The following is a 27603-nucleotide window of genomic DNA, read 5'->3' as shown; positions in this document are numbered from 1 at the left end:
AGAGGCGGACAGAGTACACAGCTTCATTACTTGAGTAAAGGTACAGATACCCCTTGCTAAATTTTACTCAAGTACAAGTAAAAGTACTACAGTCAGATGTCTACTTAAGTAAAAGTACTGAAGTACTTGTTTTTAAAAGTACTTGAGTATCAAGAGTACAAGAGTACATTTTCTAAATATTGCATTACTACTGCCACAGTGCTTACATTGGTAAACACAGCAAACACTTGAAGCGAAAACTATCATTAACTTGGTCAGAAAATTGAAATAGTCTGGCAAGGTGGGGCCACGGGTTGGCACATTCCCAGGATGGACCTGCTGCGTCTTCATCCATTGTTTCGTCCATGGTTTCGTCTCTTATCTAAATCTGACCATGGAGTTGACTTTGGCGGAAAGCTGAAGGTGATTGCTGATAGGCTGTCCCAATCAGTGGCCCCTGCACAATCCAATCACGTTTGAGAGGGAAACAACAAATTGAGGGTTTCCAAGATTTTTCTTTTTTCCTTTTTTTATTTTTTATTTTTTTTAGAAGTAACGGGTACTCACGGTTATGGATAGAAATGTAGCGGTGTAAAGAGTACAATATTTGCCTCTCAAATGTACTTGAGTAAAGTCATGAGTACTCCCCAAAAATGATACTCGAGTAAAGTACAGATCCCTCAAAATTGTACTTAAGTACTGTACTCAAGTAAATTTACTCCGTTACTGTACGGCTCTGGACAAAGCACATGACATCACATCTTCAAAACACATCTTTATTAAAAGCCAGAGCTTTAGCTTAGCGGTGTTACCCCACAGCGAGCCATGCTGCTCATATGGACAATATGAATCTGACTCAAACATTTCCTGATCTTATTTCCCTCTCTTCTCCATATCTTGCCCTGAAATGTCCAGTTGTAAAATAAGAAATGTTCAAACAAGACCTTCCTCCTCAGGTGCAGTTCTAAATAAGAAAATCTCACGTGTTGAGTAACTGAGAGTCAGGCTTTTGTCAGACAGACCTGGAGTCTTTACACTTTTACTGAAAGATAATGGATGTAGCATTAGCGCCAGCCAGCTTCAATAGTGATAAAGCACCTCTGTTCAGACAGCTGCACTTAAAGGATCAATTCTAATCTCTACATAAACTCTTTTCTCTCCTATACGCATCCAGCTTCAATTTGACACAACAAAAACGTCGCTTCTCATTAGCACTGAGGTGCCAAACCTGGTTTTACAAGGTGAGCAAAGAGATTATGTGAATTTTCCAACAGCTTAAAACAACTCTATTGAGGCATTTCACGACCTCTTCACCCACATTCTCTGGTTTAGGATCTGGATATCCATGGATTTGTTCACTCCCCAGAGATCTGTGGGCGATTCTAAACTGTTATTTTCCTCACTCCACCACCAGAAGAGAACGCAGAGCTGCCGTAACCGCTTGGGCTTTGGTTGGAGGCCTGGGTGGGATAGAGATGTCAGGACAAGAGATGCAGAGCAGTCCAGGGACCTGCTTGTTCCTGTGGTTTTGGGAAGTGTAGTGAGAACTGCCTGGCTCTACTGCTTGTGGATTTGGCAAATTGATTGTTGAAATATTTTGAACAGCAAAGCATCACAGATGCTGTTATCGTTTTACATGAGAAGTTTAGCAGAAGGTCAGAACCTCTTATGACCTTGAATGTTGTTTTTATATGTCAACATGTCGAATGAATGGACTGTTTAGTTTTGGAGTTTACAAACTAATTTTCTGTCATTTCTATTGAAAAATACAGTGCTATGCATAAGTTTAGACACCCATGCTAAAGTTGACTAAAAAGAGGAATAAAAAATCATCTTTTGGAAATTGAACTTAATGCCTTAATTAAAAAAATTAGGAAAAATCCAACCTTTAAGGACACCAATTTTCTTTGTGAATGAATAATGTATCGTAAATAAATAAATGTTCTTCCTTTAAATACAGGGTGCATAAGTTTGGACACCCCTATGTTAAATTCCCATAGAGGCAGGCAGATTTTTATTTTTAAAGGCCAGTTACTTCATGGATCCAGGATACTATGCATCCTGATAAAGTTCCCTTGGCCTTTGGAATTAAAATAGCCCCACATCATCACATAGCCTTCACCATACCTAGAGATTGGCATGGTTTTATTTCAGTTAGCCTAAAAGCTAGTTTGATTTGCATTGAGAGATGATCTTATGGAAAGTACTCCATGCCAATCTCTAGGTATGGTGAAGGCTATGTGATGATGTGGGGCTATTTTAATTCCAAAGGCCAAGGGAACTTTATCAGGATGCATAGTATCCTGGATCTATGAAGTAACTGGCCTTTAAAAATAAAAATCTGCCTGCCTCTATGGGAATTTAACATAGGGGTGTCCAAACTTATGCACCATGTATTTTAAGGAAGAACATTTATTTATTTACGATACATTATTCATTCACAAAGAAAATTGGTGTCCTTAAAGGTTGGATTTTTCCTAATTTTTTTAATTAAGACATTAAGTTCAATTTCCAAAAGATGATTTTTTATTCCTCTTTTTAGTCAACTTTAGCATGGGTGTCTAAACTTATGCATAGCACTGTAAAATGTGTGACATAAATTGGATGAGAGATGTCAGTTTTCGGTCGGACTAAAACTATTAATTGCTTTAGCTGGACTGAAATCAAACTTTTAAAGTGTATGTAGTTTGAGAGTGTGAGCATGACAGACTCATTTTCTATCATTTCTATTGAAAAATAATGTGTGGCATAAATCGGACGAGGTATCTCCAAAAAAAAAGGACTGATTTCAGTAGGACTAAAGCATTCACATTTTTAAAAAGACGATTAATTGCTTTAGTCTGACTGAAATATAACTTTTAACGTGCATGATAACACACTTAATTTGAAAGTGCAAGTGTATGACATGCTGTTGTACAATGCCTCTTGTTTTTGACCATTACTCGCCGTTTACAGGCTTACACCATCTTCCGAAACACATCATAGGCACACACACACAAACGCCCATAACACAGCACTCTCAAACCTCAGAGATGTCTCACCGTTCTAATGCATGTTAAAAACACATGTCCGCTGAGCCCGAGGGAGGATGACAGAAGATCGTAGTGATGTAATGTAAAGGATTTCCTGTCTCCTTAGAATTAATGAACATGTTAATTTTTCTAGGATTGAATCACACTAATATTAGGTTACCAACAGTCACACTCATAAACAATTAACTATCACCCTAACATGGCTTACATTAACTACTCTGCATGCTCCACGGAGTCAGAAGTCACACTGTTACAAAACAACAACAGCAATCCCTGTACTAGACCCCAGAGGCCTGTGCCAGAGTCTCTCATAAACGTGAACCTGCCTTTGAGGATGGGGCCAAATAATTCCACCAAAGCGAATGCAGAGATCTACTGCACCTCCAGCTTTCTCATTACGATGCAATTTAGACACTCAATGCCACAATCATTCTACCAGGGGGTGGAAAGAGACTGATTTAAACTAGAGGAAAGGAAGCATTACAAAGACGACGGTAAAGCTGAGTCAAGTGCATCAGTTCAATCAAAAGCATTTCGCTGTATTTTACAGGCATGAGTGATCAGTGTTGGAGCATTAACCCGATGTGTACTACTTTTACACATCTGTCTGAGGACTAACGAGGTCCTAACGCTCAGCATGCAAATGCAAAATCACCTCTTGCATCAGGAGACTGGAGTTTTGATCTTACAGAGGCAATCTATTTTCCCTCCATGCAGGCAGGCTGGCGCTTTTCATGTGGGATTGCTCAGCATAGTCGCTGTCATTCTGCACTCTTTTTGTTCTTGGCACGGCTTTGCTTTTCCCCTCAGGTCAGAGCTGGAGTCCTTACTGTTCTCCGCCTATTCACAGTTCACTTTGCCGTGGCGTCTATTCACAGGATCTGCAATTTAAAATGAAAACACTTAAGAATAGCTTACAGCTCACCCAGGCCCCTCTGTAGTGTCACATGAAAACAATTGGCATTTTTTTAGGGTTCCCCAGCAGAATTATTAATGAATTAATTAGCTCTTTTTCTTGTTTTCAATTATTACAGTTTATGGAAAATAACGTCAAAGTAAAGGGATAAAAGAAATGGCAGATATTAAAAGAGCCAAGTTTATGTGGATCAGAACTGCTGTGATGATATTAATAGGCAGAAGAGAAGAAAGAAAATGAGAAGGATAGAATGAATCCTGCTGTTGGGTCTGTGCTCAATGCCAAACAGTGAAATAAAATGGAAAATAAATAAAAAGCTACACAGGCAAAATACACCCCTATTAAATCATAATGAATGAGCCCATAGACGTGTACTGTAGCTCTTCGGTAATCAAAATATTCTTGTAGATTCACCTGTTCATGTTTATTACAGGACTTTGAAGTATTTCCGCAAGTCAAAAGGTCATGGTTTGGCTTGTTAGTATGCTGGTAGATGCTGTAACTGTCCCATTAGGGTCCAAACATTTTTCTCCACCATTGAAGGATTTGAAATCAGCCGAGAATTTAAGGCACTATGTAAACATCTGGTGTCAGTCATATTTTTTTTAAATAACTTCATATTTTCATTCAGCAAGGATGCATTGAATTGATCAAAAGTTACAGTTAAGACTTCACTGCTAAAAATAAAATAAAAAAAAATCACTTTTAAATTAAATGCTGTTCTTTATTTACCAAAGAATTCTGAAAAAGTCATGGTTTCCACAAAAACTAAATATATCTTAAAATATATATATATATATATCTTACAGATCCCAAACATTTAAACTGTAGTGTACATACAGTATGAAAAATGAATGTGATTAATAATACCTCTGTCATGGAACAGAAGAGAAGACTCACGTGGATAATGCAACAGGTTTATTTGATAGCGAAGTTCAAAAACAAACTGAGCAGGTGAGTCGATCAGAGACAACTGAGCATAGAAACTTAATCCACGAGTACACACTTACATATAATTAGACAGAGTAAAGGATATGCATATTTGGCATGCTGTCCGAGGGGAGGGCTCCGAGCTCGGAATTTGGCCCGAATCCAGAGTACTCCCCTATCCCAGGTTTGGGATAGAACTAAGTGAGGAGATGGGGTGGTGGAGGGATGCTGGAAAACTGTCATAGAACAGCGGTAAAAACTGCTGTATCTTGATGTTAATTGAGTTGACTATATGAGCTCCTCCCATAACGATTCGATTAATTATCTGAACGTGCTTCTCCCAAACTTTGTTAATAAAACATCATCTTGAGAAACAGTCTTGTGAAAGGTATCTTGCTGGGCAGGTTGGCGATGGACTGAATATCAGGCTTGGGGCTGAGGAAGGTGAAGAATCGAAGATGAAGTATTACCGTAGGTAAATTCAATGTAGCTGGGCACACCATAGTGGTTGACAAGACCAGACGCTGAGTGTATGTGTGTTTATGTGTGGCCGTGATGAGGTGCAACAGGTGTACTGACTGAGTCAGTATTCAGGCGACAGTGATCGTGTGGGAGGTGTTATGGGATCTGGTGCTGAAGGTGTAACTGAGTCCGTGACAACCTCACAATCAATATTTGGTTACACTTTATTTCGATAGTCCAATTTAGACATTCTACTAACTATAATTAACTTTGCAGCATCATGTCAACTAACTGTCATTAGAGTTTTAGTAGACTATCTGCTTAATATTTGCTAACACTTTATTTTGTTGGTCCCCCAACAGACATTCTACTGACTATAAGTAACTTGGCAACTACAAGTCACCTTATTCTACTGACCCGAACCCTAACACCTTACCATAACCTACCAGTCTACTGACAGTCTACTACAGTCTACTAATACTCTAATGAGAGTTAGTTGACAAGTCACTTATAGTTAGTAGAATGTCTAAAGTGGACTATCGAAATAAAGTGTAACCCATTATTTTAATCAATACACGATTAACAGCAGGGAGATGTACAGTATACACACACACACACACACACACCTTATATATATATATATATATATAGTTCAGATGCAAAAGCCTCCAAGTGCCATCTGAAATTTTCTTCTAGAATGATCATTTTTATGAAGCTCGTATTTTTTAGTTCAGTAATTTCACTTAAATGGCAATGAATTACCTATTAATTGTCATTTAAGTGAAATTGGCACTTAGATGGCACTTAGAAGCTTTTGCATCTGAACTCTTCATATATATATAATATGCTATTAGTCGTCATCAGGAGTGATGGGATTTAAATACATCTCGTCATCACACTCCACCCTGTTCAACATTTCTCCCTTTGACCACAAGTTGTTCAGATTAAGAAACACAGTACCACACATCTCCAGCTGAGACAGTGCACACATTTTTCTGTAATTACGGAAGATTACAAAGGTTTAAATCATGGTTCAGGAACAAAGTTTAGTAACTCCCCAACGAACGAAAGAATAACACCTTTTTAAACACAAGCAAAGACACACCTCCTGTGAGAGCTGAGGAATAACACCTCAAGGTTTCTTCACTCTAAACTCCCAGCGGAGGCATCAGAGTTCATCACCGTGGTTACACACACACAGAGTTGAGGGCGACAGAAAACACACTTCTCCACAGCTTGGAGATGGACGACCCTCAGGAGTGCTGTTATGACGTTTTGACCACGGTCAGGCATCTGGCACTGATGTGAGATTGGTGGTGATAAGGACTGATCCAGTGTAAGGCAATACAAGCACACAGACACATACACACACACACACGCACACGCACACACACACGCACACGCACACGCACACACACACGCACACACACGCGCACACACACACACACACACACACACACACACACACACACACACACACACACACACACACACACACACACACACACACACACACACACACACACACACACACACACACACACACACACACACACACACACACACACACACAGGGAGATGCTTCAGACTCAGAGATGATTATTTGGTCATTGAAAGAGGGAAGATTGCAAGATCTCTGGTGGATATATAAACACACATCATGAAGAACTGTACCCATAATGTGATTGATTGATTTTTCCCCAAGAATATATTACTTACACTTACTCTGAAAGACTTCATTTAGCTGACAAATGACCAGAAACATGGAGCAAATATAACCACTATCAACAATGTGTAACGGAATACAAATGTGAAATTATTTCAATGACAGATGTGGGAGAAAGTCGAATTGGCAGAATACAAACGGTTGCATCACAATTTTCTCATTCCCATATCACTCACACAAGGACACTTATTCAAGTCTTATTACAAATGGTAAAACCTGAAAGCCACAGAAAGAAAACATCGATATTGTTTATTTTCTTCAGACAATATACAATATCACTCAATATTACTCAATGCCTATTATTAAATTCTACATTTGCAGGTGGTGGTAATGCCGTAAATAAGTCCTACCTGTTGCGACATTCCCTACTCTGCCTTCTCTTAAAGGCCCACTGAAGTGCCTTGAAATGCACAGCATTATTTAATGTGTTGATGTAATTTCCACTGAAACAGGAAGACAGGGCAGGACATATCAATCTTATTTCTTTGGTGCATAAGGTCTAAAAATCCACTAATATGATTAAACGTTTCAGGTTTTTAACCCTCTTTTGACCACATGCATCTAAAGCAAAAATCATAACACATACCATATTAGTTTTCATTACATTTGAAAGTGTATCCATATTTGTATTTTATTTTTGATTGACCATTGGTATTGCTGGTAGCAAAAAAAACGTCATTCAGTAGGACTAGTCAGACTGTACCTCGTGATTTTGCTTGGGCCAAGAAATCCGGACCATAAGTAATTTGTTCGCGAATCACTTGTTGCGCTGTATATCTGATTCACTAAAAGAACCGACTCAAAGAGTCATTGTTCGTGCTGTATTTGTTTTTTGTTTGTTTGCAGCCCGCGAGGACAATTCAGTAGAAAGATGTATTCTCTTACCATTTATTTTCTGTACACCGTCTTTTGTCCATATCACATTCAATTCGGACTACAAGCTATAGACTAGAAAGAAAATTAATAAAGTAGCCTACTTGTGAATATGGGTTTGTGAAAACTCAACAAGGGTTGAATTCATTCCAGGATGTCCCATATGCCAGTCAGAAAAAAAAAAAAGATCAAGAGGCTTTTTTATAGCCTTCAAATCTAATGAAATAATCACATTCCCATGGGCTTTTTTGAATGCAGAATATTATTTGAATGAGAGAGGGCGTGTGGAAATCTGTTTGGTAAAAAAAAAAACGTTGTCAAGGATGTTTGTGTTGCGTTGCTCAGCTTTGGTTCACTGCAGAGTGATTGTAGTGTAACATATGTTTGATTGGGGGCTTTAATCATTAAATGAACTACTTCACCTTTTTAGCTTGCCAGTGTTTGTAAATTGTGCCAATGCATTTTGATTGGAAATACTAACCATGCAAGCGCTTAAAATGTGTTTCTGCAAGCTGAGAGTGATTTGTGTGCCGTATTGGAATTTAATTTGTAGATCTGCTTAGAACATAAATGCAATGCAAATGTAGGGGTGTTTCTTCAACTATGGGCACTTTTGGCCCTGTAGACTCTTATCAGAAAATAAATGATCTTAAAACACAATTTTCAAACTTATAGTTTATTTATCCTCCAACAATGGATGTACATACATCACAGGAACATTCTGATATTCTCATTTATCCTTCTCTATTTGAAAAGTGTAAAAAAAGTAGCAAAATAAATTATGAAAACATTGAAAAAAGTTGGTTTTCTGTCGATAAAGTTAACAGTTGCTCACTTGTCTAATAAAACACATAATGGGCTCTATCTTACAACCGGCGCAATGCAGCGGCAAGCGCGACGCAAGTGTTTTTTGCTAGTTTCAGTCCGACGCAGTTATCATTTTCACGTCCTACACCACGTTGTTAAAATAGCAAATGCATTTGCGCCCATTTGTGCGCCCATGGGCATGCTGGTCTGAAAAACGAGGTGTGTTCTGGCGCATTGTTGGCGCGTTGCTATTTTGAGGCAACAGAAATAGACTGCGCCATTGACCAACTGAAACCTGGTCTAAAAAAGCGCAAAGCGCAACAATTAAATTAAAGCGCAATATTTTTTTTGTTATTTAATGAGCACGTTAGTAATGTGCGCCTATAGGCGGGTCCACACCGCACGTACACTCTGCTTATTAAATACACAGGGATGCACAGCAGCACACAAACAAGCCGAATATTTAAAATAAAAGGATTACAATGTAAAAGATTATTATTGTGTACATAAAGATATGGTGGAATCTGGCTTGTCCCGTAGATGGTCTGCTTGTAGGCTTTAACCTCACGCACGAGCAGATCCGTTTGCGCTCTGGAGATGACTTCGGTCTTTCCACTATCAAATTCCGTCATGTAAATAGCGAATCTGCCATGGCGCGAGCGCAAATGGCATTTAAAGGGAATGGGAGATGAGACTCTGATTGCTTTAATGCACGTAAATCCCAAAACACACCCATTACTCATTATGAGAATAGGGACAACCCTTTTAGACCGTGTGCAGACCATTTTTCCCGTCGTTAAACTAGCAAAAGTGGATTCGGACACGCCCTAAGTGAACTTGCGGCGTGTGCTTCAGACCATGCGCTTAGATCGTTAAAATAGGGCCCAATATATTAAAGCATCTTTGGTGTTTCCATGGTTTTGACGGTAGTAAAACAAGTAAAAATCAAGGGTAGCGCAGATATGACGTCATTAACAGGAGGACACGGCCGTTACACTTGTTAAAATAGCTGATTTCTCTGGATTTAAACATTGTTGGAAACATTTGGGATAATGTAAATATACATGTAAGTCAACAAAATATATAACATTGCTTAAACCAAAAATCTTACATATTGTGCCTTTAACATACAGTAGAATTGTGGAAAGACTATTTGGAAAGACTGGGTTGCAAAAGAATACCGTCCTGGGTTGTGAAAATAGGAGTGAAATCTACTGGGACTTTTAATATGAGCTGTAAAGTAAACATGAGTATCAACGATCAAAATGAAAATAAGCTGTTTGGTGTTTTTTTTTCCTAATTGGTGAATCTGCAGACAGGCCCTACCGACTGCAAATATTTGGTTCCTGGCGCTTTGGTTCCAAAATCATGCAGCGCTGGAACGGCCGCCAAACAGTGTTATGAAGGGTCGTTGCTTTTTCACCCAGGAAACGCTGATGGAAACACTTACCGCCTGGCTGATCACAGCTCTAGTTTATAGTTTGTGACAAAAAGGGCCAAGAGGAAAAACAACTCTAAACACTTCATCACAGTGGCGTCCCAACAATAACTAGACCTCCTCTCGCCGTGCCTCTACCCCGAGAGCATTCGACCCGGGTGTTCCTCTCTCGCTTATCCTGAAATGAACAAATGCGCCTTTTGGGAAACCAACGTTTCAGCGCACTTCTAATTTAGGGAGCACACCGTAAATTACAGCCTCTGCGAAGAGAGAAAGAGGGTGCAAAGCTTCAGCCTTATCTTTCAGGCATTTTGAAATACTATCAGAAGCAGGTCCAGAGTATTGTTCTCAGGGTAGGTGAATCCCGCAGAGGGACGCTGCTCCACGCCTGCAGAGCCAGCGCAGTGCACAGATTGTTCAAGATCCCTGAATAAAAACAGATGTGTGTCTGCTCTGTGGCCTGACGGGCAATCCAAATAATTCTCCGTGATCTGTACGTCCAACATCCTTCACGCAGGGCCTTGACATCTGGCTTGGCAGCTGAGCCACAGCCTCCATTCAAATGCACAGACACATTGCTTTCCAACGCAGATTAGCTTTACGTCTAAAGCATAAACTTTTATTCGTCTATTTGTCTTGCGGGGATATCCCTAAAGTGTCATTACTTTAGTTGTAAAGTTTCTGCTTGACAAGTTCTTCTTTTCCAATGAGAAATGAGGAAAATTGTTCTTGAATGGGACTTATCAAAATGAGGCTTCCAGGGCATTTTGGCACAAACTCAAGCAACTTGTTTACCCGCCTGCCATCCGCTTGGCCCAGCCTGACAGAGGGCAACAAGGGAAGGAAAGTACATAGCATAGGTTTCCCTGGTCCCCAGAGGAATAATTATCCAACAGCGGTGGTATTACCAGTATGATTGGTTAGAGATTTGTGCAGAAACAGCCACCACAGAGGGGGACGGGGGGAGTGGGTCAGTCAAAAGACAAATGTCTTCGATTAACTCTTGCTAAGCACAGACAGAATGAGGTCACAAGTGCATCATGAAGTCCCTTGTTCAAGTGGGAATTCTCATCTGACTGGTGGCGATCACTCTTCAGCTAGACCTCTGTTTCACACTCTTCAACTTTAGTTAAGGAAGGTCCTCCAGAACTTGAGTTCAATCCAGAGGTAAACTTAAAATAAACTTTCCTGGCAGCCCATATCAGTGTTTTGTCTTAGAGCAGATACAAGCAAGCATTATAATTATTTCCTTATTTGGAAAGGCACAGTGATTCAGTGCTTTTCCCAAATGCATACATTTTTATGGACATCCAATAGCATGCTTTAGGATAAATGGTGTGATGAGTAGGAGCCTGGAGATGTAATTAAAAATTACAGAAAAATGTCAGCTGTGTTACATCACTTTTTACATCAGAATATGCATGCTTCCCTACTATATAGTAAGTTAAAAAACAGTAGGCTATGTGGAAAGAGTAGGATGTCCTTAGTATTAGCATTCATAAAATAGTAGGCAAAAAGTACCCAGTGAGATTCTGAAGTGCACATTCATTGGACACTTTACAATCCCATGAGGTTACAGGAGCAAACAAGGTTTCTGCAACAAAACACTACTATGCACTTCTGCTGTGGTGTTGCCTGGAACTATTTTTGTTGGTGAAGCAAAAACAGACAATGGCAATATTATGCTCAAAACGTAAGTTGCTCAATATTAACCTCTTGTATATTGAATTGTTGTATAAAAGCAATGCCATGTTCGCAATCCTCCGTTTCCCCCCTCCAAACACTCTTGCTTGTGTGATATTGCTTAAATATCATGTTACATTTTGAAACGTTAATGTTTTAAACCTTATTAACCCCTAATATTCAAAGCTTCCAAGAACCTCTTGAGCTACTTTTTCTTCTTTAAGGCTTGCAGTCATTTTATGAATCACTTCTGGTTTAATCCCTGCCCACATCCAATTCTATCCGAACACAGATACAGATCATTTTGTGATTGCAACAGGTACAGATTCACAAAGAGATAACGGCTCGGCTGCACAGCCCTTGTATTTATTTCACAGTGCCTGTATACTGACATAATCAGGGTTTTCTCGCCGCAAGGCAGCGCTGTCCTCTGTTGGCCAGAGTGAGTCATCAAGCAGAGGTCAGCGATGTCAGTTTGGAGAGGACAGGCCGAGCATGGGGAGCTCATGTTAGAGGTCCGTTCCACCCTTGGCAGGCCGCAGTGCGCCACCACAGAGCTGGCTACAGCTCCAGCTCATTTCCTCATAACTGAGCTACATTAATACACATTTCAGCACCTTCCCTCTGCCTGTCAGGCCTGATGAATTACTAAAGCTTGCTTATCAGATAACATGAAAAATGAAAAACAGTCACATTAGCAGTGTTTTCTTTGAGATTTACTATTTTTCTCAGACCCAGAAATGCTATAATGAGCCATTATGAAAGTTTTCCCCTCAGGAGGAAAGCAATTCCTTATTGGGGATAAAACTTAGTGACCTAACAGGTTTCTAACCATGCTATGTGCCTACAGCAGATATAATATCCATAAGAAACACTGTCATTGTCCTAAAATTGCAATACTTTTAGGTTGTTTTCGTGATAAAATTTGACATGTGTTCCCTAAACTTTCATGATGACCCCTTTTGTGTTCTGCATGAGCTACAGTAAAACACACACCTCGAGTTGACCCCGGTGTAGCATTTTTAGGGCAACGCTTGGCTGCTGTACAAATCAGGTGGATGGTTAACCGTCGGGCTGACTGATTGGATGAGACAGGTGGCATCTGCTACAAATTTTCCCAGCTTGAAAACGTTCATGCAAAGGTAGCCTGGAAGCACAGACTCCGACAGAATGGGCTGTGTGTTTTGAACGCGATCCAAGGAAACAGAAACTTTGCGTTCTGGTTTTGGGGTTACAACTGTGCTTGGTATGATTTGCCCCCACAGCTGAGCACAAGTCAAAGTATGTATAAAACATCTTTAATAATCTGATCATTAAGGAGCCAAGTCACATTCTGGCTCATATACAGACTTGTGATGTGCATTTCTCAAATTGCATCTAAAATGAGGTTAGAATGCACTAAAAAAAACTATGTTAAAATCCAGAATTGTGCAGAAATCAGACAATTACAAGATTATTGAAACAATGTTTTTGAGTGTCTGCAGGTGTCTCACTTTAAACATCCTGCACCTGATCTAACCAGACCCTTACAGTCTGCCAGAACGGACCTGATTTAGAATTCACGGACACAGAGCTCAAACTCAAGTTAAACACCAGAGATTTTCCATGGAATTGCAGGAGTCTGACGACTCTCTGTGAGAAACCCAGGTGTCTGTTCTCTGCGTCCACACAGTGCCTACTGTATGTTGAGGGAGCGGTGACACAGAACAGGGGCCACAGGAAACACTAGGACATGGCTGAGGGATACTGTTAACTGCATGAGTATCCAAACTGACTGACACAGATCGTAATTTTTTTGTGCGCGGCCCAAAAATGTTTGTTTTACAAACGTAAATTCTTGCTTCTTTTGGCTACATTCATTATTGTTCCATCATTTAGAATCTGATGCAACCTGTTTTCTTGCTACATTCATTTTTAAATAAATAATTAATAAATTGTATATCTACACACTCTATACAGTCAACAATCACCTTCTTTTGGTATCTTTAGTCAACAAATCCACGATAAACAGAGGTTTAATCAAGAAGGTGACAGGCACACTCGTTTCAAATTCATTTACATTTCTTTTCAATTCAGATGTGACCAAAACATGGCTCATGATGCACAATTGCACAGTCTTAACAGCTGGACAGTTTAACATGAGAACCCTTCATTTCATGCAGTGCCATGCAAAAGCTCGGTTTCAAAATTTCATCTCTTCGAGCGCTTTTGACACTCTGTCCAGCATTCACATCATGTGAAATCCAGAGGTGAAAAGGAATGCCTGCAGGGGAAGGTCTCACTTTAAAACAGCATTTTATGTGCATTCGCCCCCCCTTGAAATTGACTGCACACAATTCTACTCAGTAAATAGGCTTCCTGGACTCTGGCTAATTTCATAATTGGTGGAAATGATGCATGTCACAAGATGCAATATTTGCCTCCTACATAAAGCTTTTAACATAAACATGAATTGTTGATGAACTGCCCTAAAAAATTTTTTAATGAGTTCATGTGATCTCAGTGGTAGCCACATTTATTTTAAACAGACAAAATGGTCTCAGCTGCACCCAGTTAAGTGAATTGATGCTTTTCCCAAACGCATACATAGCATGCTGTAGGATAAATAGAATAATGAGTATTTTAGGAGCCTGGAGATGTCATTAAAAACCACAGAATAATGTCAGATGTGTAGAATGTTTTTATTGCTCAATTCACTGAAAAATGTTATTGATAAATGAAAGATCTGGTAGCAAAATGTTGCTAAAAAAAGGCCCTGCTGATCGAAATTTATGGGCTGTTTACACAACACCGTTTTCAACTAAAAACGTAAAACTTTTTATACGTTTTGGTCGTTCATTTAGCGTTTTGGGTGGCTGAAAACGCAAACTTTTGAAAACGGGTTACATAGTGCAAGTTTTTGAAAACGGTCTCTGTGTAAACAACAAAAAGGCAAATCTCTGAAAATGATGACATCATGCACGTGTATTACGTTCAATCTATAGTGTTTCAACGCCATCTATTGGCCTGGCAGAAGAAAACAGCGTTTTTAGTCGTTTTCGCAGATCCATGTGAATGGGAATCGTTTTGACAATGGTGTCATCTGTACACGGAAAACTCAAAGGAAAAACTTCTCCGTTTTAAGCGTATCGTTGTCGTGTAAACGTAGGCCTACCCTCAGTGGAGTCAGAAAAGAGCTTTTGAGAGTCACAGAGTCACACACATACAAATAAAAGCACCAGCCGTGTTCAATCAACTACATTAAAAATCCCCTTTAGACCCTTTTAGAAAAATTTACCACTTAAAAAAAAAAAAAAGTCATTCACAAACTGGCTTTAAAGGGATACTTCACCTAAATATTAAAATTCTGTCATCATTTATTGAACCTCATACCATTCCAAACCAATATGACTTTCTTTAGAACAGACAAGAGAATTATTTTATACTTTTCATTGTATTGTAAATTGAGAAAATGATGACAGAATGGTCATTTTGGGGTGAAATCCTCTTTTAAGGCCTGATTGGAGGGCGGTGGTGTGTTTGCACATGGTGTGGATTCACCTATATGCTCAATTACCTGGTATGGTGTCCTCCTTCCCTCTCATTTTTAAATCAGCCAAAATCTGCAATCAATTTCAGTCCGCTGTGATTGGCGTGCGGGTGAAGTAGCTGGAATTAGGCCCCAGTTTAAATGATTAATGTTTTTCTAAGGCCCTGTGTGTATATGTGCGCATGTATTTTTGTGGATGCATGTGTAGAGCAGCCAGGCAGAGTGGGAGGCATCTGCTCTGATATTGGGAATGTCCGCATTACACAAAGACGCCCAGAGAGTCTTACTGAACTCTAATAAAGTCTCAGGAGAGACTCATTATTACCTGCACTCACCCCGAACTGCCCTCCACTGGAGAATGAGAGAGCCAGCTTCAGAAAAACAATTGACCATACACACACACACACACACACACATACGTATGTGCATGCCAACACAAATACACACACAGAGACAAACATGTTAAATTTACCTCTCACGAGTGGGATGTACGTCATTATACGCTTGAAGCATATTTATTGATTTACAGTGGTTTTAACAGCCATGTATAATTTTGAAGTAAGTGATGTAGTTCCTCGCTACGTGTTTGTCTGAATATGATAAACCTGCCAGTGGTCTATAAAGAATATACTAAAACGGTACATGAACGTAAACTTAAAAATAAGCATTGTGTTGCAAATAAGAGCGAAAATCAAATCAAAAACATCAGATGCAACCGAATATGCATGATACCTTACCGGACAGCAGTATTCCTGAAAGTCACGGGAAAGCCTGCAGTAAGTTTGTGAGTAAGTTTGCTTCCATGTGTAAAGATTAATCCCATCAGCTCCTGCCCACAGGTGCAGCTGGACAGTTTCCTGGCGGGTGGAAGAATAAGGTAATGTTTCTATGGAGAGTGTTAAGATGACAGCGCTGAGCTGTAAAACATTTACGCTTGATTAGCTTGCAGAACTGGAAACCTGACACTACGGTTTCTCTGGAGCTGTTTGTATACAAAAACATTTATGCAAGTCAGATTTCCCAGTTGTATCATTATTCAAATGGAGTCACAGTCTCTTTTTAGCATTCTGCGCTCACACATTATCAGCCCGAGGGCATTTCTGTAAAGGTGTAAAGGGTCAGGTTTGTGTTGCCCTTACACATTATTTTACTTTTAAAGGAGAGTCAGGAGGAGCACCTTCCTTATGTAAAAATTTAGATTGTAATTCCTTATGTTTGCTGTCTCAGTTCAAATTCAATTTAAAACCAGGAATTTAATTAAGTATATGGTATATATATACTGTATGTACTGTGTGTGATATCCTTTGTATTGTACAGTGTGTTCACTGACCTTTTGACCCTTTGTTTTTAGAGAAGCTAATCAGCATAACTTGTTGCTTCACTACCGTAGTGCGATGCATCGTTGAAGAAATCAACTTGCTAGTCACGACTGTTTCCCGAAACTGTACTGTCGCAAATTGGTAGTTCAACCACGTTGGTTAATGATGTCACACAGGTGGTGGAGTTATAACTACTTTTAATGAATCTGTTTGAGTTCGAATTAATGCGAATTAATGTCATCTGAGGACTATCTCATAATTTTGTCAGTTATTTGCTTTATTTCCAGATTCAATCATAGGCTCGTTCTTACGCACTAGAGCACGTTCGCACATGCGCACTCTTCAAAAACGGTGCTTTAAATCTATTGACAAACTAAAAGACGTAAAGGACAGTATGTCTTCTAAATAAAATATATAGATTGTACTGAATGTCAGCTTGCTTATTTGGCTCAAGATAATGATTTATTAAGCCCACATGTTATAAAAACACACTCAACTTTGCGATGCTGTTTGCGAATGTTCGTTGGAACGATGGTTTCGGGAAACACAGACTCGTTGAACTACGATGATAACGACGGAACTAGCGACCATAGTTGGCTAACAATGCTTTTGGGAAACGCACCCCTGATTGGATGTTGTTAATCTTTATAGTATTACTATTGTAAATGAAAAAAAGAAGGTACAGTATATGTATGCATTTCAGAAAGAAGAAAGTCATATACACCTAGGATGGCGTGAGGGTGAGTAAATTATGCATGGGATCATTTTTATTTTTGGGTGAACTAACCCAAAAGAAACATAACCATAAGAAGTGTTTTCGTCGACCGGATCACAAATGGACAATGCTAAATACAGGCATAAATGGGGTCTAAAACATTTTGAGCTTGTCCACTTTCGACCACTTCTAGAGATAGTTGAAAACGCATTTGACCGGTTGCTTTCGTAGTGTAAACGCTCATGTGGATGAATGTGAAACAGCCACAGAAGACCGCCTATACTCTACCTACTGCGCGCTAGCCAGACAGGATTTAAACTTTGCCGACTGAAGACCCAAGTTTGGTTTGAAGACGAAAAACGTATTAAGCACAATGTTCTCTCACCATTACTGATTTCCAACATGCACTCACTCATACTGACTCCACGGTGTGCAGGTTTACAGATGTCTGCAAAGGAATAATGCATTTTTTCCATGAATAATCAATGTTTGTCTTAGAAAAATGTGATCAGTGTTGACTCTTACTGTGTGAGACCAGAGTTGGCATGTTTTAATGGGGAAATGAGGTCACACTTGGGTCATATGGGACAAAGATCTGGCCTCTCTCTCTGCCTCTCTCTCAGATACTTTATGCATACAGAAGCCTATGACTTCAAAGTGGGCACTTTATAAGCCTAATAAAGTTTTATATGAATTTTCAGACCAAAACCTATTTCTTTGAATCACCATAATAACAACGAACAAATCCTCCAAAATAATTAGCATGCTTCTCTGAGCCACGGAACATGTAGGACATTGTCCCTGTGAGGTTTATTTATCATGCAAACGTTTTGTTGCTCACTTCTAACGGTGGCCTGACATCAATTATAGAGCGCTCCACAACATTGACTTTAAGAGCTCGTATCACTGCTCCTGACCGTATTTCATATCTCAAATAGCTGCCATGATATTTAATGAATAAGACTTGGAGTAGTCCAACAGTTAGGCCTATTTTTATTAACGTCATTATTTGTAAACCTGAAATTGGTCCCAGTTTCTGATCTTGTTTTACTGTGCTGATTGTGTTTCAGCCCCTGCAGACATAATGCCCGTTCCCTTAATCCAACCCACAAATAAAACCAGAATCACAAACACACACAAGGTTATAAATACACATCAGAATGTTTGGGTAATTTACAGAGTTTGTTTAATGCAACATTTGATCTCCACATTTTTGTAAGGCAATCTTGCATTAAAAATGGCAAATGCATACTGTACACAAGCTGCATCCTGACTCACAGGGTCTCTATGCAATGCTCACTGTACTTTATAAAGTTATGACAAATATATAATAGATATTTACATGTAAATTCATCTAAATTATTAACACACGTATACGCACGTCAGCGCATTGGGTTTGCATATTTTTGATAGGGACATTCCATAGACAATGATTTTTATACTTTTTTATACACGCACGCACACACACACACTTCTGCATCCTAAACTTGACACTTTAATCTATAGTTTTAGCTACAGTTTCACTGGAGGCTATTGGTCGCATTCACTAATACCTTCTAAAAAAATATGAATTTATTGAAATGTTAATAATCATATCGTTATTATAGTTTTTTTTTTTTATATTTCATAATGAAAATAAAAATCTTAATGACCCCAAATGTTTGAACAGTAGTGATAAAGCATAAACATAATCCACAAATGAATTAGCTCTTATTTGTATATAAATATTAGTGTTAACATTCTTCCCCCCTCTATTTGCGCCAATGCAACACAATCCTACTGGAGACGGACGATGTTGATATTATGATAACTAGGCTGTTAATTATATGACCTCACCGGTTCATGAATTAGGGAGGGGTTTTCAGACAAGGACCTCCATTTTTCTGTTATCATAGTCTTAGATTGCTCTGAAACAGGAGAGGATCTTATCGAGAATATATTACTGAACTGGGACATAACCTCCCAGGTCAAAGGAGATATGTTTGTAGCCCAGGAGTGCATGTGTGTGTGTGTGTGTGTGTTTGTGTGTGTGTGTGTGTGTGTGCGCGTGTGCACGTGTTTCGATTTGGGTCCGCTGGTCAGTTTAATGCATCTGGATGTAATCTTGTCCTTTGCTATAGGTTTACTCTTCACAGGTTAAAGTGAAACCAGTGTTTCACCTCATAAAACGTTATGGCGTTTCAAACAACTCGCCTTATAAAAACGCTACAGGGTCTCCCAAGGACACCTTTCTGCCTGACGCTCGTTTTTCAACCTCTCTCACCCGAGATCTATGCCCATCTCGCCTTTCGCAGATCAAGACCTAGGAATCAGAGAAGAAGGGAAGGGGCAAAAAAGAGTGGCTATCAATCAGGGGGTTGGAAATCAGGAAATAGGTAGGTCGGTTCTTTGGGAGAGAAACACAAACCACATGTGGCAGCAGCAGAAGCAGGAGCAAAGCAACAGGATTAATGCTGTTGGTGAAAATGAGATCAGGTCACTCAAAGCTTCTGGTTCGATGGGAACCTACTGAACATACACTTGCGACGTCCTCACCCCAAACCCACGCACATCAACAAATCTAAATCAAAACAGCCTCACGGGCATTCTCACACCGTGACTAACTAACACAAAGATCAGTCATCATCTCCTGCGCAGACACACTTGAACACACGCACTTAATGTTTTGAGTGACCTCGTGATCCTGTTGTCCCTCTTCGTAGTATTTATTAGGTGCTTGGGCTTGGATGTATGTGTAGAGTTGATAAAAGCATCTGGACTCATATTGGGGTTAAGACCCGAGGGAGTGAAGTGGGTGTTTTCAGCTGGACCGTTCTGAATTGTTCTTTTAGTGTCTGCGCAGCAATGTTGTACCTCCCCACCCAAGCGCGCTTCGGCCAGCCAAACTACTGTCTTGTGAAATGTGTAGCATATTTTGTGAGCTTACGTAAACCATAGGAGAGATACTTTTTGGAAATAACATGCAATTTACTGCAGGTGAAAAAATTATTTAAGAAAGGACAAAGAATGTATAAGCATTCCAGATTTGATCTGCCAAGCTCCAGGGAATGCAGTCATTCGGAAAGCAAGTTCAGCTTCCAACTCGCACACCATTCTGATGAACTGACAAACACGACACCGGGAGCTTAGTGTGACTAAATTAACCATCAGGCCGCGACGAGCGTCTCTAACAGGACTGAAAGCAGCACAGAGCTTGTGATTCCATCCGTTGAGCGCAGTGGCAGAAATCAGCTCTATTTCTTCACAACCGAGTCTTGTTTGTTTTACATGCATCTGTGTTTGTTTAGTGAGTTTTCGTTGTAAGTGCGGACAGAGGGACAATTAGCTAGGGGCATTTTCTTGGCTGTTTTTCTGATATGGACAATGGAGAACTTCACTCTCACTCTCACTCTCACTCTCAGTCAAAAGTCTTAACAATTGGGATAGAAACACATAAAGCCTTGTTTATAAATGGTATTAAAAGCTGTCTTTTGTGACCTGATCACATGTGGTCAAACAAGACACATTGCTACTTACAACATGTCTCAAATGTGTCTCCTGTGACCACTTGGGAGGGGAAGGTCTTTTATAAAAAAATAAAAAAATAAAAAAAACCCTGCAGTCATATTGTGAAATATTACAATTTAAAATAACCAATTTCTATTGTAAAATTTTCAGCCACACATTTGGAGTCTTCAGTGTCACATGATCCCACATAATATTTTTGAGCAAAGTGCAATTTTTTTTTTCAGAATTCTTTGAAAAGGTTCAAAAGAACATTTGTCACATTATAAATATCTTTACTGTCACTTTTGATTAATGTAGTGTATGCTTGCTGAATAAAAATGTTAATTTCTTTTAAAAAATGATACAGACTCTTTTGAATGGTAGTGTACATGTAAACATACTGAATAAAGTCTGTATTGTTACAAGTTTACCACACACACACACACACACACACACACACACACACACACACACACACACACACACACACACACACACACACACACACACACACACACACACGTTTAACCCAATAAGGGTCATGCTACTACTCCCTGGGCAACTGTTAAATGCAAATGTAATTAAATTACTCGTTTTAAATCTGAACTGTTGCTCTAATGCAATTAACCAAAAATAACCATCATAAAGTTTTCTTTCATTCCTTATTAGCTCAAGTTCATCGGGAGTTGCTGATGCTGCTGGTTGTTGCCACTTAACAGTGCGGCAAACAGAGAAATTAAGACTAAAACTCACCATACTTTGTTTTTAAGAAATGCATTCAAACTTGAATGTACTATTAGTGAATAAATATATAGATAAATCATATTGGATTTTATTTGGGCTCAGCTGAGTGAGATTTACAAGTTCACTCTCAGACTGATTGTGCTTGTTCTCAAAGCATCTGGCTAAAATTAAATACCATGAGACAATGCTATGAACATTTAACCTGCATTTATTTATTTACTCATTTGATGTCTGCCATTACAATTTAGATAATCAAATTTGTTTTTCAAGTCCCTTAGGGTATGAAAACCCAGAACAAAACCCATAAAATTTGGCAATGCTAAAGTCTTGAAACTTGCCAAAAAGAAAAATCCTGAACTTGTCTGAGTCCGTATGAACAATACCTATGCAATTGTGTTTGGAACTTTCCAATGAAAATTCTTCCTTCATTCTTCCTTCTTTTATTAACCAGAGTGCACTGCATTTCCCAGCATTCCTCAGAGGGGTGTTCATCCTGAACCACAGCCCAGTTGCATTATTGGGTGAAAACAGCCCTCTGGAGAAATTTAAGCGACTGATTGCTAAATCACGCCCTTTACATTCGATCTTAAAGCAATATATGTACATATGGTTTGATTTAAGAGGCTAGGGTGGTCCGGCAGATATATTTTTATTCTAATTTACTGTAAGTAATTGTACATTAAAATATTGCTGGGTGTCTATTCACTCCAGGTGGCTGTGGGGGCTTTGGAATCATTCAGAATAAAATAATAAGGTTACATAAGCATATAAGCTTTCAACGCCTGCAATTTGCACAACTGAACTGGAAGATTTAAATAATGACATTTAATATTTTTATAGAATGGTTTCTAATACCCATTGCAATAAAGTCTAGCCTGATTACATTTCAATTTGAACCACCTGCGAATCTCAAACCGACTTTTGGATGCTTTCATCCAATTTGGATGCTATTTGTATCAACTTTGCAATTCCCAACCAGTTGTTGAGTCCATGGCATGAAACAAAAGCACGGCTGGAGGTTTGTGGTGGTCTGACTTAAAAGTGCTGACGTAATAAACACTTCATTGCATAAGACTATGGCAGGCGATTCTGTAAAATCACCTGTTATTTGGAAGCCCGCTTGCACTTTACACACTTAAATATGAGAGCTGTTTTCCAACAGAGTGTGGCATTACTTTATACATGGACATGCTGATGAAGGTGATGGCGTTTCAAATAAAAGTTATTTTAAAGGGATAGTTTACTACAAAATTAAAACTTTCATCATTTGTCATGCATGCCTGTATATGAAATTTTGAGGAATGTTTTTGGCCATATAGTGAAAGTCAAAGGAGTATAGTGTTGTTTTGGACCTCACTGACTTTCATTATATGGACAAAAACAGTTGAAACATTCCTCCCAATGCATTATGTTTGTTCCAATATGTTTGGCCCTTTTCATACTGCTTAAACCTAAAAACATCTTCAAACTATAGTCAAGTCAATTCAAGTTTGTATATGACGTGACAAAACACAACACGACTGGATAATAGCGGTAATTATTTGCTACTGCATTTAGTTATTTATTGTATATTATGATGCTGGTGGAAATAATGGTAGTAATTATTGATATTATCATCTTTATTATTGTTACTATCGCTATCATAAGTAGTCGGAATGGTGACAGTGGTATTTTTTTTTTTTTCTTTTTTTTTTTGTTATATTGTTAATGTTATTAATGCTAATATGTCATTAGCTATATAGAGCATATGTACACAAACATACATTTCTATTCAGAAATTTAAACAATTCAACTGTTGTTCCGTTGAGATCCAATTTGATGTTTCACTGTTTTCACTGTATATACATACACTGTTCTCACTGTAATTTCACTCTTTGCATTAAAAAAAAAAAAAATTAATTTTTGTATATGACTTTTCACAATACACGTTGTTTCAAAGCAGCTTTACAAAAATATATTGTAACAAAAAGTCATAGTGTAGCATCTATTGTCTTTAATGTCATTAAGCATCCAAAAGAAATGTGTAGTCGATAAATCATACAGAGTGAAATTTGAATCTGTTGTTAAAACGCGCAGTACTGTACATCTTCTGTAACAATTACCAGTCGTTGTTTTGCACCCTTTTACCCTTTTTTTTTTTTACATGTCTGTGATGAGGTGAAAATATTCCTACACCAGTCAATTTACAGCTGTCAATCAAAAGCTGGTTCTTTACTGTAATGAAAATCTGATATGGAACACATCAATTGTCTTGTCTACGCCAGCAATGATTCCACTATTAGATTATTTGCTTAAATGCATGTTTGTTGTGTAACAGAGTTTAAGATGATGTCATTTTGTTCTGTGATTGGCAGTCAGAGAAATTCCGATATGGAACCCATTAAATCGCTGGCGTCTTTTGTGCTCAGCGAACTCCCGTATGTTTCAGCGTTTCATTTCGTTCTCTTTTTTCTCCTACTCATTTTTAGCCTTTGTAGTGGTTGTCTTTCTCAAGGACAGGAATATAACTCTTGGAAAAATATATTTTGGCAGCTTAGGAATAGTCAGGACAGAAAAAAAAAGAGCCTAATGTGACGCTCTGAATTTGCGATGGGATTCTCGCCAAACGCATTGTTGCAAATGCATTTAGCCTTCAAATGTACAGTTGCTTTTTATGGATATAATGTAGACTTTTATGCTATCATTGGGATTATCATCCTGTCCGCTTTTAGAGTGGGTAAAACGACGATCATTTCATCATCTGTGGATGCCCACACAGGAAATGATGTAATAGTGAAAGGCTTAAGACAACATGAGCTTGTGCTTCCCTGGCAGTTACAGTAACAAGTATCATCAGAAACCACAGGATATTAAATCAGGATAATTAAGTGTCATGAGTTGTAATAATTTTGTTGTAGGTTCTAAAGTGTCAAGATGAGGATATACAGATACAAACACTGCACATGTTGCCGTCAGACCAGAGAAAATGCTTCCGCAGATCCCACTGAGAAACTTGCAAACAGTCTTAATCCTGGCATCTGCTATATCAAATCACTTAATGTCCCGAGAGCGGGAAATATCTGTCAGTACGATCAACAGGAGTTTGATCAATCGCTCTGTTTCTCTCCTTCCAAACTCATAGAGAAGCAATTGATGGCTGTCCGTTTCTAGAGAGCCCTCTTAGATCTGTTGCACTTTCCCAATGCAACGCTTTGGGTTTTAACACCAAAGCGTCGGCCCTTGAATAAAAGAGAGATTTATAACCTTGCGCTTCACTATGTGGACTGCATAGCACGCACTTTCCTCTCGCTGTTTCCCTCTAAGTGGTAATAGTTTTTCCTCCATGCTGATGTGTTTGATGGGGACAGCAGGAGACCAAAAGACTGGACAAAACATTACAGCAGTGCAGCCCTCGTTGATGGATGCTTGCTAGACAAGCATTATTTTTAAAGCACAGACTTTGTACGTAGGTCTGCAGGAAGATGAAAAGTCACGCTTGGATGCCAGCATGCTGGAGCGACCAATCAAAACAAACACACGCGTCCAAACATAATCACTAACCATGATTTGTTCATGTTCAGGATGCTTAGCGATATCTGACTCGGAATATCTGCAGGTCATTTTAATGATGAAGTGTCTTTAAAGATGCTAATTCAATAGACACATGTAGCAGCATGGAAATATAATGCGGATTTAAACGCTTGCAAACCTAAAGCAGGTTATGGCATGTGTTAGAGGGGCTGCGGGTAAGTATGTTTATGTAGGGGTCTTTCGGAATTCTTAAAAGCAAAGTGGCATGTTTATGTACAAGTTTCATGCGTATTTACTTATGCTCAGACACACGCAAAGTTCTGAGCATTCCTGTTGTGCTGTGGTCTGTCAGACCTGTGATTTACATTAAAGTCAATCACTCACTCTGAAGGGCTTCTGCCTGTAGCTCCCTGCCGATGTTCAACAGTGGCAGTATTACATTCTTTATGATGGAGGCCCCCTCTTTCTCTGTCTTCTGTCTCTCTCTCTCTCGCTCTTCTACGAGCCAGCCTCCTCGACTTCTCCGTTTGCAACGCTGTAAGATGGAGGGATGGAAACGATTATAGAAGAGAGAAGAAAAAAGACAGGCAGATGGGGATTCCAGCGATCTCTTTGGAATAGATAAATAGATTTTGAAATCATTCACAAATGATGTGCAAAATGTGCTCACCATCTGCTCCAACCAGCGCTGAGAAAACCCTGCTCTCCCATCACACACTTTTTTTTCTGCTCTTTCTTTCATTCTCGCCTTTTCTCCTTCCCCTCTTCGAATTTGTCATTTTATAGCCATCGCGGCTGTGTCGCAGGTGTCATTTCCAGTGACTGTTCCAGGAGGCAGACTCACAGAAAGAGGGCTGGATTTCTGACTAGTAGTTTAGAAACACGCTTTAATGCAAGAAGAGAAAGAGAGAGAGAGGATTTTTTTTTTAAATCTATGACATAAATCCTATTGCATGAACAGTGTGAAATGAACATCCTGATTGTGTGGGTGTCCTGCAAACCGCATTTCCCAGGGAGCTTTGAGGGAAGCAAATGAAACACCTGATGGTTGCCGGAACACTGGAATGGGATTTACATAGCATAAGACCAGTGGGGCAATTAGAATAAATAAAGTCAGTCTTTCCAGTTATTCTCCATCCATTCTATAGAGAGAGATGTAATGGAAGAAACAGGGTGACCAGATTAATCTAAATGAATAAATGCACATGTTATGTGAAATGTCAAGTGGCAGCTTGTGTCAGTTTTATACATGCAGTTTTAGACTAAAATAATTCATTTGAACTGCAAAAAAGGTACAGATCTACTGTGTTTATGTTTGTGTGTGTATTAAGGTGCGTTCACACCATGTTGTATTTACTGTAATTATAGGAGATTCCAACTTGTAAAAAGCGTTTGTCCTTGTAGAACTCAGAATTACAGCTTGTAAACTGGGAATTTCCTGAGAGCTCCTACTTGTACCATGTGACCGCTGTACCACCTGATCACTGTTTGGCCGTTGATAGTGTTGCCATAGAAACATAAATAATACGGTAATTACGACATTACATTACTTCAGTCTTCAGTGTCACGTGATCCTTCAGAAATCATTTTAATTTGTTGATTTGGTGCTCAAGAAAATGTATTATTATTATTATTAAAGGGGTCATGAACTGGTTTATTTTATAATGATTCCTGGGGTGCCCTTATAATGTTAGTATAATTTTTACATCAAAAATGTTCATAATTTAGAAATAAAAGGCATTTTTCCAAGTCTGATTTTGGCCTCTGATTTGAATGCTCTGTTTGAAGGGGCGTGTCTACTGTGAGACTTCAGTGTAAACACCCACTGCTGTGATTGGCTGACATCTTTGCATATGAAATAGCTAGTATTACAAGTGGAACTCTCTCAAAATCTTTTTTTACTACGTTTTTACTATTACAGCTATCGAGATTAACGAATCGTGAAAAGTTAGATGTATTCCCATCACATAAAATGTTGCAGTGATGAGCACTGAGCAGATGACAGTCAGTCTGCTGATCGCGTGAATGAAGAGATCTCATCATTGCAACGCAGTTTCTGCACTCTCACGAATGCTTTCACCAAATAACAATGCAAACACGATGTAAATACAGTAAGAGCTTCGTTGTGCAGTGTAACAGTGTCATTGATTTCATTACGAGTTTTGGCTAGTGTCCAGATAAATTTAAATGCTGTGTGATTGAGAGCCTGGGAGATTGGAAAGGGAGCGTTCTTTGATCGCTTTCTGTATGTAATTTAAATAAGATTATTTTCATCCTACTAAGAGAAAGAACGTGAAGTTGATTGTTTAGGCACTGATTTATGATGCATTTATTGAACGATTTTAAGAGATAATCTGTCTAAATTTGAATAATTATACATCAGAAACACTGATCACAGATCAGGCATTAGAATAAACATGGTTACGTCCAAGTGATCTGAGGGTGTGGGCGGGT

At 39.0% G+C, this 27603-nt stretch overlaps 1 long non-coding RNA gene across 2 annotated transcripts; it reads right to left on the bottom strand.

Annotated features, from left to right (window-relative positions):
- On the bottom strand, positions 1-26638 carry LOC307149502. 2 transcript variants are annotated; one of them, XR_013819573.1, is made up of 3 exons: positions 25820-26638; positions 25534-25684; positions 1-3892 (listed from the first exon to the last, which is right to left on the bottom strand). It is a non-coding gene; the product is annotated as an uncharacterized lncRNA (long non-coding RNA). The 2 variants fall into 2 exon arrangements; XR_013819574.1 differs by lacking the exon at positions 1-3892 and adding an exon at positions 18581-19711.
- Between the last annotated feature and the right edge of the window lie 965 nt (positions 26639-27603).

The sequence above is a fragment of the Squalius cephalus genome (genome assembly GCF_949319135.1).
Source record: "Squalius cephalus genome assembly, chromosome: 21".
Lineage (NCBI taxonomy): Eukaryota > Metazoa > Chordata > Actinopteri > Cypriniformes > Leuciscidae > Squalius > Squalius cephalus.
The sequence above is the reverse complement of the archived record's forward strand: the minus strand, read 5'-3'. Positions and strand labels throughout refer to the sequence as shown.